Genomic DNA, 11,457 nt, shown 5'->3' with positions numbered 1-11,457 from the left:
GTTTGGGCAAAAACAATTCATGAAAGTCCTTAGAAAACACATGATTAAACTAGAAAGGACTGATTTATACTAATAAATTGTATAGTCAAATTGGTCCAGAGTTTTCTCACTTCTGACTGCTTGCAAGAGACTCACATTTGAATAGTTAAGCCTGGAGAAAAGAAACTTACACTTTTAAAGAGGACAGTGGAGAGATTAATTGTGGCCTGAGCAAGCCATTCAAACACTCACCTTTCATCTGAAGAAACAGTTTCATAGAGGCCCTACATGTGCAGGAAGTTGAGGTGGAAAATGATGATACCATGAGACTGTCTTCAGGGGTAGCAATCACATTTTTAATACTCTTCCTACATGAAAGAGTCAGAACATTTCCCAAATACTCACTCATAGCATTTTTATAGTGTCACCCAGCCATAAATGAATTGAGATGAAGCCTTTCTTATTATTTTGGCATTACATGGTTGGATGACTCCAGAAGAAACTGTTAAGTTACTAGGGGAAAAACGATCTCAGTCCAACTAGGGTGCACAACCTATAGCCCTCAAAGCCCACATTCAAACTTTGAGTGTTGCTCCCAAAGTCTCTCCAAAATATGCCAATGGATTATAAATGTCAACAGAAGAAGGGAAAAGTTTTCAATTCATGAAGAATGACATATTTGTTTAATTATTTTAATTTAATTTAGCCTCATCTTTTTTTCTTTTCTTTTGTCTTGGTCCTGCCTATCTTTTCAGCATGACACTCAAGGACAAAGGGTGGCATTTGGCCCAATACATGTTGTCTATTCCTGTTTCAAAAATATAAAACTATTGTAATACAGATGGGGAATAAACAAGTTAGACCTTTTCTTTAAAGTCATTCTTTCTAAAGTTGGGAGGCTTGAAATATTTCATCTAACTGATCCAGGGATCAGGACCAAACATTTTTTTCTTTGTTCCACATCAGAGGGGTCAGAGCTGGGAATGCACAGGAAGAGCACTTCAAGCACTGGAAGAGCTTGCAGCTGTTGTGGCATCTCTGACATTCCCAATGGCATCAATGGAACCCTAAAATGATAATTGAAAAAAAAAGTAATCAAATCTTTGTGTTCTTGTTTGAAGTATTAGGAGATTTGGGGTGAAAATGATGTTGACCATTGTAAATAATTATTGGTGTAAGAATCATCACACAAAATTGAGCAATGGTTCTCCACACTTGAAAAGAAATAGTTTTTTAATGACTTCCAATCAAAAACTTTAAAAATGGATATAAATAAAACAAAAATAATTGTATTCTTGCTTTTAGATCTGTTGCCTTATATATGTCACAAACCTGTTTCAAAATATTGTGAATCTCTTACTCTAAGCTGGACCAAGAGTGAGAAAAAGCAGATATTTGATTACCAATAATAGTTTTGCAATTAGTAAGCACAAGGTATTGTTTACATGCTAAGAATAAGTACAGAACACAACTACTTGCCATTCAGTATTTACTTTGTTAGGCTGCAGCATGTATTCCATTTGATATGGAAGGAGTTGTTCATCCCATTCTTCACGCATGCTTTTCCATGCTGAGGATCCAGATCATTCTCAAATATCACTACAAACAAGAAATGTCAGTGTGATTTAATGAACCACTAAAAATATCTACACTTTTACAGAAACAGAGATGCATTACAGCAGGGAAATCTATCTTCCTTCAGATGTTGCAAAACTATCACTTCCAATATCCTATTGGACAGGCTGAAGCTGTTGGGGGCAGATAAACAAACTTGGCTGATTTTCTTTAGCTCTCAAAAGACTTCCCCACTGGGATCAATTTTCAATGGATTTTTAAAAAAAATCATAGAACTGCAGATTTGCACATTTAACATAACCTATCTCAAACAGTCCCAAAGGCAGTAAAATTATGCGGTGATCTTATAAAGGAACTTACTGTATATGGTTCAATACATCTGAGCTAAATTAGTTGTGGAAAATATTGTGATGGCATTCCATGACTGAGATGCCAACAGCTAAGATCTGATCCAATCAAAATGAATAGAGGAACAGCTGTTATCTCCTATGTTATACAATGACAACAGAATGAATGTTAATAGCATGAAGCATTTGTTTAAACCCCGTGAGTGGTGATTTCTTTGCTGATGATTTGGAACAGGGGACTTTGTAAGATGATACTTTGCATGGTCAGTTTGTGCCAGTATATTTAATTATGAACTTAAGTTTCAATCAGCAAATCAGAAAGGGATGTGTATCAGCCACAATGAAACTTGAAAACACTCTTGTTAGAAAAGCTAGAATGCTTAGCAAAAGTAGAAGCAAGATGGAATATATACCATCTTAGAGCATGTTGCATTTGTCCAGATATGTCAAAAAGAAGGGAAAAGTGATCCAGAAGGCAGTTGTTGTTTCTGGCTTCTGGCCAATTTAGGGATAGAAATTGTGTTAATTTTCTGCCTAACAAATAATTTATACATGTAGGTGCACAAAGAAAGTTGTATCCCTTTGTATTCCCTGCATGTCAGTGTTACTCTGGGTAACTGAACTTGGTGTCTTGGTCTGTCTCAAAGATTTATAAGATAAGATAACTGTATTGATCTGCTAGATCTGACCTCGTCTATCTAGTCCAACTCTCAGTTTTTACATCTTCAAACAGATGCAAATGGGAATCCCAGAAGTAGATAATGCACTCAATATTTGAGGAGTGTGTTCTTAGATGCTTTTGATTGTTTTGAGGGCAGTGGAGTCCAAAACTGGTCTTGATCGATTATTTCTCTTCTTTCATAGTTACTTGTTTATGGAGCGTTGCACAGTTACCCTTTGTATCCTGTGTGTAGCACATACTTGAAAATCAAGGAAGGCTAATGTGTTAGGTCACTGGTGATACCCAACAGATTACTCATTTTTATGAAATTCTAGGAAAGCATTGGAAACCTGGATTAATAACTAGTAATGGTAAATGATTACATGCAACAACCTGGAACTTTGTGTAAACAAGATGGAAATCTTATTCCCCGGAAGATCTGTTGTTGTGGTGTTCAACATACAGCTTACTTTTCATGTAAGCTGACCGCACTGTTTATGAAGTTGGAAATCCAGTTTGTCTCTAGATTCAGTGTCGTTTTAGAGTGGTGGCGAGGTCTTAGTAATGACCTTTACTAAATACTTTGGCTTAACCTTAGCAGTACCATTCCCAAGGAGATGCAAACCAGGTCATTCTAGTGACTTGTACTGAGTAGCTGCAGCCTGCTCATGTTTAATGTATTACATAATTGTCTGCCCTTAAGAAACATCAGAAAACTTCAACTGATGAAAAATGCTGAGATAGGTCAGCCAAAACTATGAGATGCCAGGATGGTTCAATCTGCACTTCTCCTCAGTTTGTTTCTGGCATCAGTTAAAGTTGCCTATTCCTTTGAAATCAGGATTGGTACACTAAAGACCTTCTTTCCCATATATCTGAATTGTACACTGCCTGCCATATGTGCTTTCTTCAACATCTATGATTTGCTTGATGTCTCCCATCACCCATTGACTATAGTTCTGCCAGCAGCTACAAGAATTGGGGCTTTTACCAGGAAGTATATTTAACTTGATCAATTAGTACCTTTCAATGCTTGCCAAACCATTCAGATGCCTTTTTCTTTCTTGCTCCTTTTAATGGAGAGCACATTCTCTTTACTGCTTGCTTTTATTCTACTCTTGTTTTATTAGCCTTGCTTTTTTAACATAAAGAGAAATGGGAAGTTGAACACATAAAGTAAGAATGATTAATTATTCATTACAACTATAATGCATGAAGTATTTTGGACAAAACACTGCATGCCCATGCAAATCCACCACACAAATCCACAAAGCAGTATGATATTAAATGTTATAAAGTTTTCACTTTATCATTTAGTATTATTTAACATTTTTATATTACCACAACGTTTGTCATTAATGACAAGAAGGAAACTGAACATTAAATATTTCCCTTCTAATGGGTTATCTCAGAATTCTCATGATACAAGAAATTTAATCACTGGAATTCCAATGTGTAACCTAAAGAGATGGTAAAAATTAATAGTTGACTATAGTTATGCAATAGTTATGCATAACATCTGAAGTTGCCTTAGCATACAAAAATCTTATGAAAAAGGAGGACCTTACATTAATTATACTGGTAGTCCTCGACTTATGTCCATTCCTTTAATGACCATTTGAAGTTACGATGGCATTGAAAAAAGTGACTTATGACTGGTCCTTGCACTTATGACCATCACAGTGTTCCCGTGGTCACATGACCAGAATTCAGCTGGTTGGCAACTAGCATGTATTTACAATGGTTGCAGCATCCTGAGTCATGATTGTGATCACCATTTGCAACCTTCCCAGGGGCTTCCGACAAGTAAAGTTAATGGGGAAGTCTGATTCGCTTCATGACCATGTGATTTGCTTAATGACTGTGGCAAAAAAGGTCATTAAATTGAGTGCTGCTCACTTAATGACCACACAACTTAGCAATGGATATTCCAGTCCCAATTGTGGTTGTAAGTCGAGGATTACCTTAACTGAATGTAGTAAATGGTTTAATAACTTTAAAATTGAATACAATTATATAATTCTGTTGGACCTATACAGGGAGACAAAAGCTACAAAAATTCCTGTAATGTGACTCTATTGGATGTACTGCAGGAAGCCAAATAAAACAACAAACATTAGCATGAATCTCTCATTTTTAAATATCTTGTGTTTATAATGTGGATTTTCTGATAGCAGATCAGAAAAAAGGAACATTTCACTGCTTTTTTTTGTTTCATATTTGAGCCATTTTTCTCTTTGTCCTCTATACTACCTTATGGCTTGCAAAAGGAAATAATTAATCTTGCCTAGCTGCAGTGCTGCCATGTATTTATTTCCACTTGCAGACATGATGGAGGCCTATTGACAATGTAGCTGCTATGATAGATAAAGCAAGGCACAAGACCCATTTTCACAGAAAGGCTAACCAATGAATAACTTGCCTAAGCATTTGAATGCCGGGGGGAAGAGGACCACAGCCAAACTCACCAGAGTTCTCTCTTTCACTTAGCAATACTTCTCAAACTCTGTCCCTCTCTATCATCTATAATCTTAGTCAGATGAGGAGGCATAATTGTAGTAAGGTTAGAATAGGATCTAAATTAGAGATGTATTCATAATAGAAGATTACTCACTCCTCCTGGTTGCCAACTCAGAGACAAAAAAGAGAGGTGAGATCTACTGCAGGTTCTCTGGTTTGGATGAGTGATGCCTTCACTAATTATTTCTGCATAATCACAGCAGTGAAGATCAAGAGTTGCAAAATGTTAAAAGTTAAGTCAAACACAATCCTGATGACTACCAGAGAGCATTCATGTAATTTTATTGGCAATAGCATAGAACACATTTGCCATTGTCTTCTTACAGGATATTTCCAGAATTCTGAGATGCCCTGATGATGTACCATCCTAGTACGAACCAAGTTCAACCCTCCTTCGTTACTGCAGTCAAACAAGATCACAGGTTACACTGTCCAAGGGAGAAAGGTAGAGAAGAATAGTTGTAATGAAACTCGGCAAATCTGTGTGGTGCCTTTTACTGGGATAAGAATATGAGAGAGTTTGACCATAATCACACAAAATTATCTGTCACAAACATATAATCACTGCTATAACGGAAATGGAGCCATATTGAGATATAGAAATCTACTAATAAAGGGTCTGGGAAAGCACAGAAATACCTTCCAGTCTATGCTAAGAAACTTTGCCCCCAGGAAATGAAACATAGTGTGCCATACATTGTAAATATCTTTGTTGTTATAGTATTGAGGCTGTAATAGAATAATATGAAATTCATTCAGTAATTTTTGATTCTTAACACTTTGTAACAAGTCTCCAAACAATGAAAACTGTAAAGCTGTCCTGCAATCTTACTTGTGTAACTTTTGGTATGTATATGTTTGTGTTTAATCAGAATGGATACAAAATGAAGGGGTGTAAAGGCTACTTTGGCCGTAGTCCTACACCGATATACCTTGGAGGAAGTCTCATTGAGATCTGTGAGACTTATTTGGCAATCACATGTGTGGATCATAACCTTTTTCTGTCTGGTACCCTCAGCTGTGCTGGATGGGAATTCTGGGTACTGTAGTCCCAATTTACCTGAAAGATGCCAATTTAGGGAGAGCTGCTAGAAGATTCTCATTCCCTAATCCATTTGATGAAAGCATCTGTGATCTTTTAACCTTCCCACTGCAGTGTACTGTATGTTTTTTCTTTGCAGCTTGGGTCATGAAAACCAATGACGTGTGTTTCACTTCTTCCTACAGGCAAGCTATTTGCTTCAGGCTCCCAGTTATGGTGAATGATGTTTATTTGCTTAATCAACCATTTGAACTGAACTTTTTCTTTAAAATACAGTTCAGAGTCTTACAGGTGATATGTGAGTCTACAAATTACAAAATCAGTACAGATTTCAATGCTGAAGGGCATGTGAGGAAACAGCAGCATTTTCATTCTTGATAGTGAGGTAGGTGACGTATAAATCTGAGTTATAAATAGATAAATAAAATAAATAAATTATTCTGAATCTAGGTATTTTGGGGTAAGCAAAGGTGTCAGCTTTGTCTGTCTTTGACCACATGATCAGGGTGGGCCTGAACTTAGAGCTGAGGAGTTTTTTGTTCAGATATCAATTTTTCTTCACAGGATACCCAGCTTTTACCAAACTGATGCCCTCCAAATTCCCTTTGGCAATGCTGTATGGGCAGACTTGTGGGAGTTACAGGCTGATAGAGATAGAAGAAAACCATGTTTCCAATGGCATGAAAATGCAATTGCAATTCTGCATGTAGCTTAGCAAAGAACAATTATTTATTAGCATTAGAAATCACCTGTCTGAAAGCAACCTTTATTAGTCTGCTTCTGGTTACCTGATCTAAAGGCAAAGTATATTTTAAGTATCTCTTGATTTAATTGCTTGTTTGTCCATCCCATTCTATCCTTTGGTAACCAAACCTCCAAAACATGTATAGTTTGTAATCAAAGCAATAAAAAGGGGACAAAACAAATACTAAATCAGCAGAACCCTAAAAATGAAAAGAGCTTTAAGCAAATCTAAAGGTTGAATGATAATTGTATTCCTCTGGCCCTTGAGAGACATCTGAAAGGTACAAAATACAGGAGAACATCCAAACATCCATTCTGAAAGTGAATTGAGACACACACACACACACACACACACACACACACACACACAGAGGGAGGTTTCTTGTAGGAGAAGATCTGACTTCAGGTTCTCCTCCCAGATCCCACAGAAATTTCTGCATTATTTATCACAACCACTATCTCAGATTTTGAAATTCCATCATGAGAATGGGTAGATCAGAGGTCTAGTATGAGTGGATCAGCCTTCAAGATTGAATATTTTCCTAGTCTCAGACATGACCTCAGTATGGTGGGAGATTTTTCAGATTTGCAATGGGAGTGAGAACTCTGCTTTTCCCTGATTTCTGCCCTGCTGTCATGATGAAGGATCTAACAATGGAGCTGTCCAAAATGATAGACTGCTGTGCCCAAAGCTAAAAACAAATTAAAAGAATTGATGTAAGAAAGTCATAAAATATTGTACATAAGATTTAGTATGAAGCAAGGGAAAGAACATCTCAAACAGGGTACAAGTGCTAAGAAGGCCTTTTCCTTGCTTACCAGTCATATCATCTCTAATAGTGAGAGCAGGAGGATAAAATGGGATTCAGAGGTTATTCTGAGGTCAATATTTGGACATGTTCATTTGGGAATCCATGTGGATTGATGGTGGTTTACTTCTTGGACAGTTTTAAAGTATGGTTGGTATATCAGGCAAGAATCACAATGGAAAGGTACAAAAGGACTTTACATGTGGAGAAGGGATATTCAAATATTAAAGCTTACTAGATGAAAAATGAGCAAGGTTTTATATTACTCAATGCATTGGAAAAATTACTGCCAGGTAATATTCAAAAATGTAATCCCAGTAAGGATAAAGTCCTTTTTCAATGCATATTCTTAGCAATAAATATAAATATAGATTGCATATGAAAAGGGCAAAGGGTATCAAAAGTAAGAAATTGGTTGCTGATTTTCTGGCTTTAATTGAATGACAAAGTAAGTTAACTTAAGGATGGTTAAAATTATAATAAGGTTAAAACAGATGACATTTTATTTCATTTTTTAAAGAAAAACATGGCCAAACATCCAGATTGGATATTACAATAATGGAGGTAAACATTTGGGAGTATATATATCATTCATATTTGGATATAGTTGTGTATTTATGTGTACAATCTTGTATACGGATGCAGATTGTGGATAAGTATCCAACAGTAGCAATATGATTAAAAGCCTCCTATGAAAAGGCAGGCTGTGCATTTTATGATCCTTAATGTTCATGTGATGCATTGAACCGGGTTATGTACTAGAGACAAAAAAGCATTCATCTTCCTGTTGCAAAATTACACTTCTAAAAACCTGGAAGGGACAGCTGAAATTTGAACAATGAATACTCTGACAACTCATATTAATGGTTCTGATTTTTAGAAAGGCATTCCCAAAATCTCCCTTAAAAACAAAACACTTAAAACAATTTACTAAGGATATATACCAGGAAGTCAAATTTGTCTGTGCCTAGGAAGTCATAAAAAACTCTGGAGAAGTGTTACAGTTCAAAGACAGGGCATGCTATACATACAGAAGATTCCAGGATCAGTCTCTGGTAACTTCAGGTAAGACTTGGAAAGACCATATAAAACTTTAGAGAGCAGCTATCGATCAGTGTCAACAATACAGAGCTAAATGAGCCATTAGTCTGGTTCACAATAAGGTAGCTTCACGTGATTCTATGGACAATAGGTATAACGAGAAGCTCTTGAGCCACATCCAGCTCTCCAAAATCTTAAATATAGTTCCCTGAGTCTTTGCATCAAATTGTGTTAGAACCATATGAACTGCATTTCATTTCATTTCATTTCCAATTGAACTGAATCACATTTTTTTCTTCTTTTTATGCCCTTGTCCACTTCTCTGGCCTGATTCCACCCACCTCTTGGAGTTCAGCCCCTGGTGTACCCTTCTGAAAAAAAAGATGCCCATCCTTAGATAAGATGCTATCTTTCTACCTAGCAAAGGAACATCAATTTACTGTATATTGTTTTTTTTGGGGGGGGGTTGTTTTTGTTTACAAAAATCAGTTTTCATGTTCGGATTTCATGTTATAGTATTGCATTTTTCTAAAAACTGCCTGAAATCTTCCCTGATGAAGGGTGCTATAGAAATCAGCAGGTGAATAGCTAAATGATGCAGTGCCACTTCTGTGGGGCAGGTCCTCTCTGAAGCTGGATGGTACAGACTACCGTACTCAGTTGCTGCTGGTTGCTTCAGAAGTCCTGCCTACTTCCAGATTAGACTGAATGCCTTTCAATACTTTGTAATGGTTTAACTTGAAATCCCACAATTACTGTACTGGCTGTGTGTTGAACAGAACACACACACACACACACACACCAAGAATATCTGATCAAGACTTCTGTTTCTTTCCAACTTTGTTTCCTTCTTGCAGTCTCCCCTGATTTACTGTCCTCCAAATGGGTTGGCTGTGCTGGATGGGGGGGGGGGGCAGGATAGGGGTTTCAACACCTCCACAGTGCACTAGATGGGAGAGACTGATTAATGCTGTTCTCTTGATCTGGCTGAGAAAAACAGCACCAGCAGTGTGGATCGAGACAAGAGTTTTTCTCTCCTTGTGTCTGAGGCATCAAGAGTTTTGCTGTTAGACTGTGTGGGCTGTGTCATCTTTTGAAACTCTCAGGGAATAGGAGCTGCACACGCTGCTTCCTTCTACCCTCAGCCTTACTCCAATGCAGAAGCATGTCCTAATGACTTCTCCCAGCTTTCCCTCACCTGATGTGGTGAGGCGCTAACCCACAAACGGTCATCCACACCGGCTGGGAATAACGGGAGGGCAGCAGGCTGGGGAAGACATCTCAGGGGAACAGCCTCGGATTCTTCTTAGCCTTTCTCCAGGTGAAGGAAGGCCACGATTGCCCTTAGGCTCCTTACAGAGGAACCCAAAGGACCAGCAGTCCCCCTTCTGTGGGAGCTGGCTGCGCAGCAGCTTTTAAACATTATTTTTACATTACAGAGAGAAAGACGCGGGGAGACGGAAAGCGCACTCCTACCTGCACCGGGAGGCAAAAGAGCCACGCACGTGCAGAGGAGGGAAGGCGTTCGCGACTCGGGCTCCACGCCCTTCGGGTCAGTCAGACGACCTGGGCTGCTGCTACCCGCTCCGAGATAGCAACAAAGCGAGGTGGATTGTACTACCTCGCGCGGCTCCTGCAGGGCACGGGATGCAAACGGGGGCGCGCGGGCGGGCGTGGGGAGGGAGGGCGCGCGATGGAGTCCTGAGAGCCTCCCGCCCCTCCCCCCAGCCGTGATCGCCGCGCGTCGGAAGCCCGCTCCGTCGGAAGGCTCGTCGGGAAGGCAGGGAAGCCAAATCGCCTGTCCCCCCGCAGCTCCCCTGGCTTCTGCGGCGACTTAGTACGATCCCTCCCCTCCTGCCCACCCACCCCACGGCGAGCTGCAGCTCCCGTGGCAATCTACCTCCTCCAGGGCAGGCGAACAGACTTTGGACAACAAACTGGGAGATTCTCACGTCTCGCGCAGCAGCGAGCCCCGTCTGCCGGTTTCGCGCCTTCTTCCTCGCCACATCGGCCAGCCCCCTCCCCGGCTCTCCCCTGCTTCCCTACCGGTCCAAAACACAGATGGGGCACGCGGCAGCCGCCAATTAATACCCGTCTCGCTCCGGAGGCAGCCTCGCTTTCCTAGCTTCTCCGCTCTGTCCCTGCACTCCTGGCGTGGCGAGGTGGGGGGGGGGAGGGAAGAGAAGGGGGGGGCTCTCTGCTAAGCCTTCCCCGGGAGAAGAGCCCTCCTACGCTTCTCCACGGCGTTTAGCAGGTTGACCCTTTGCCGGGATGCCGGGCTGGAGGAAGAATCTAACCCTGTGTCTGCAGAGGATGCAGGAAGAAGGTAAGGGGGGCGCCGGAGCCCCTCCGGGGCAAATACGGACCGCTCGAGGGCATGCGTGAAAGTGCTTCGAAGCTGAGCGGGGGCGGGGGGGGGGGAGGATACCAAGAAGAAGGGCGGCGAGTGGGTGGGTGGGAGGAAAGAGGATGCCTGCATCGGTCTGCTTCGCTTGGCCCTGGGGCATGCTTGAAAATGCGGGCAGCCTTTGGAGGCCGGCGCCGAGGCTGCGTGTTGTTTGTTTATTTATCTATTTCCAGTAGCAGTAAAGCTCCTTTAAAAAAGGTCTGGTGCTAAGTGACCAGGAGAAGTCACCTTAAAAAAAAAAAGAAGACTGAAATGTGCCTTCATTTGGTTCATGAGTGAGTGGATGGGCACTGGAGTAACCGTGATGTTGAAACATCCCGATTGGTTCGCCT

General features: G+C 40.4%; 1 long non-coding RNA gene across 2 annotated transcripts; it reads right to left on the bottom strand.

The window, feature by feature from the left end:
• Positions 1 to 450: 450 nt before the first annotated feature.
• On the bottom strand, positions 451 to 10,864 carry LOC148216733 (uncharacterized). Of its 2 annotated transcripts, none has more exons than XR_015795082.1 (3): positions 10,810 to 10,864; positions 1,473 to 1,578; positions 451 to 1,046 (listed from the first exon to the last, which is right to left on the bottom strand). It is a non-coding gene; the product is annotated as an uncharacterized LOC148216733 (long non-coding RNA). The 2 variants fall into 2 exon arrangements; XR_015795081.1 differs by lacking the exon at positions 10,810 to 10,864 and adding an exon at positions 9,917 to 10,289.
• Positions 10,865 to 11,457: the final 593 nt, after the last annotated feature.

The sequence above is a fragment of the Python bivittatus genome, unplaced genomic scaffold, assembly GCF_059951505.1.
Source record: "Python bivittatus isolate LINGU-HERP-01145 unplaced genomic scaffold, Pbiv_v1 ctg000080_np1212, whole genome shotgun sequence".
Taxonomy (NCBI): Eukaryota; Metazoa; Chordata; class Lepidosauria; order Squamata; family Pythonidae; genus Python; species Python bivittatus.
The sequence above is the reverse complement of the archived record's forward strand: the minus strand, read 5'-3'. Positions and strand labels throughout refer to the sequence as shown.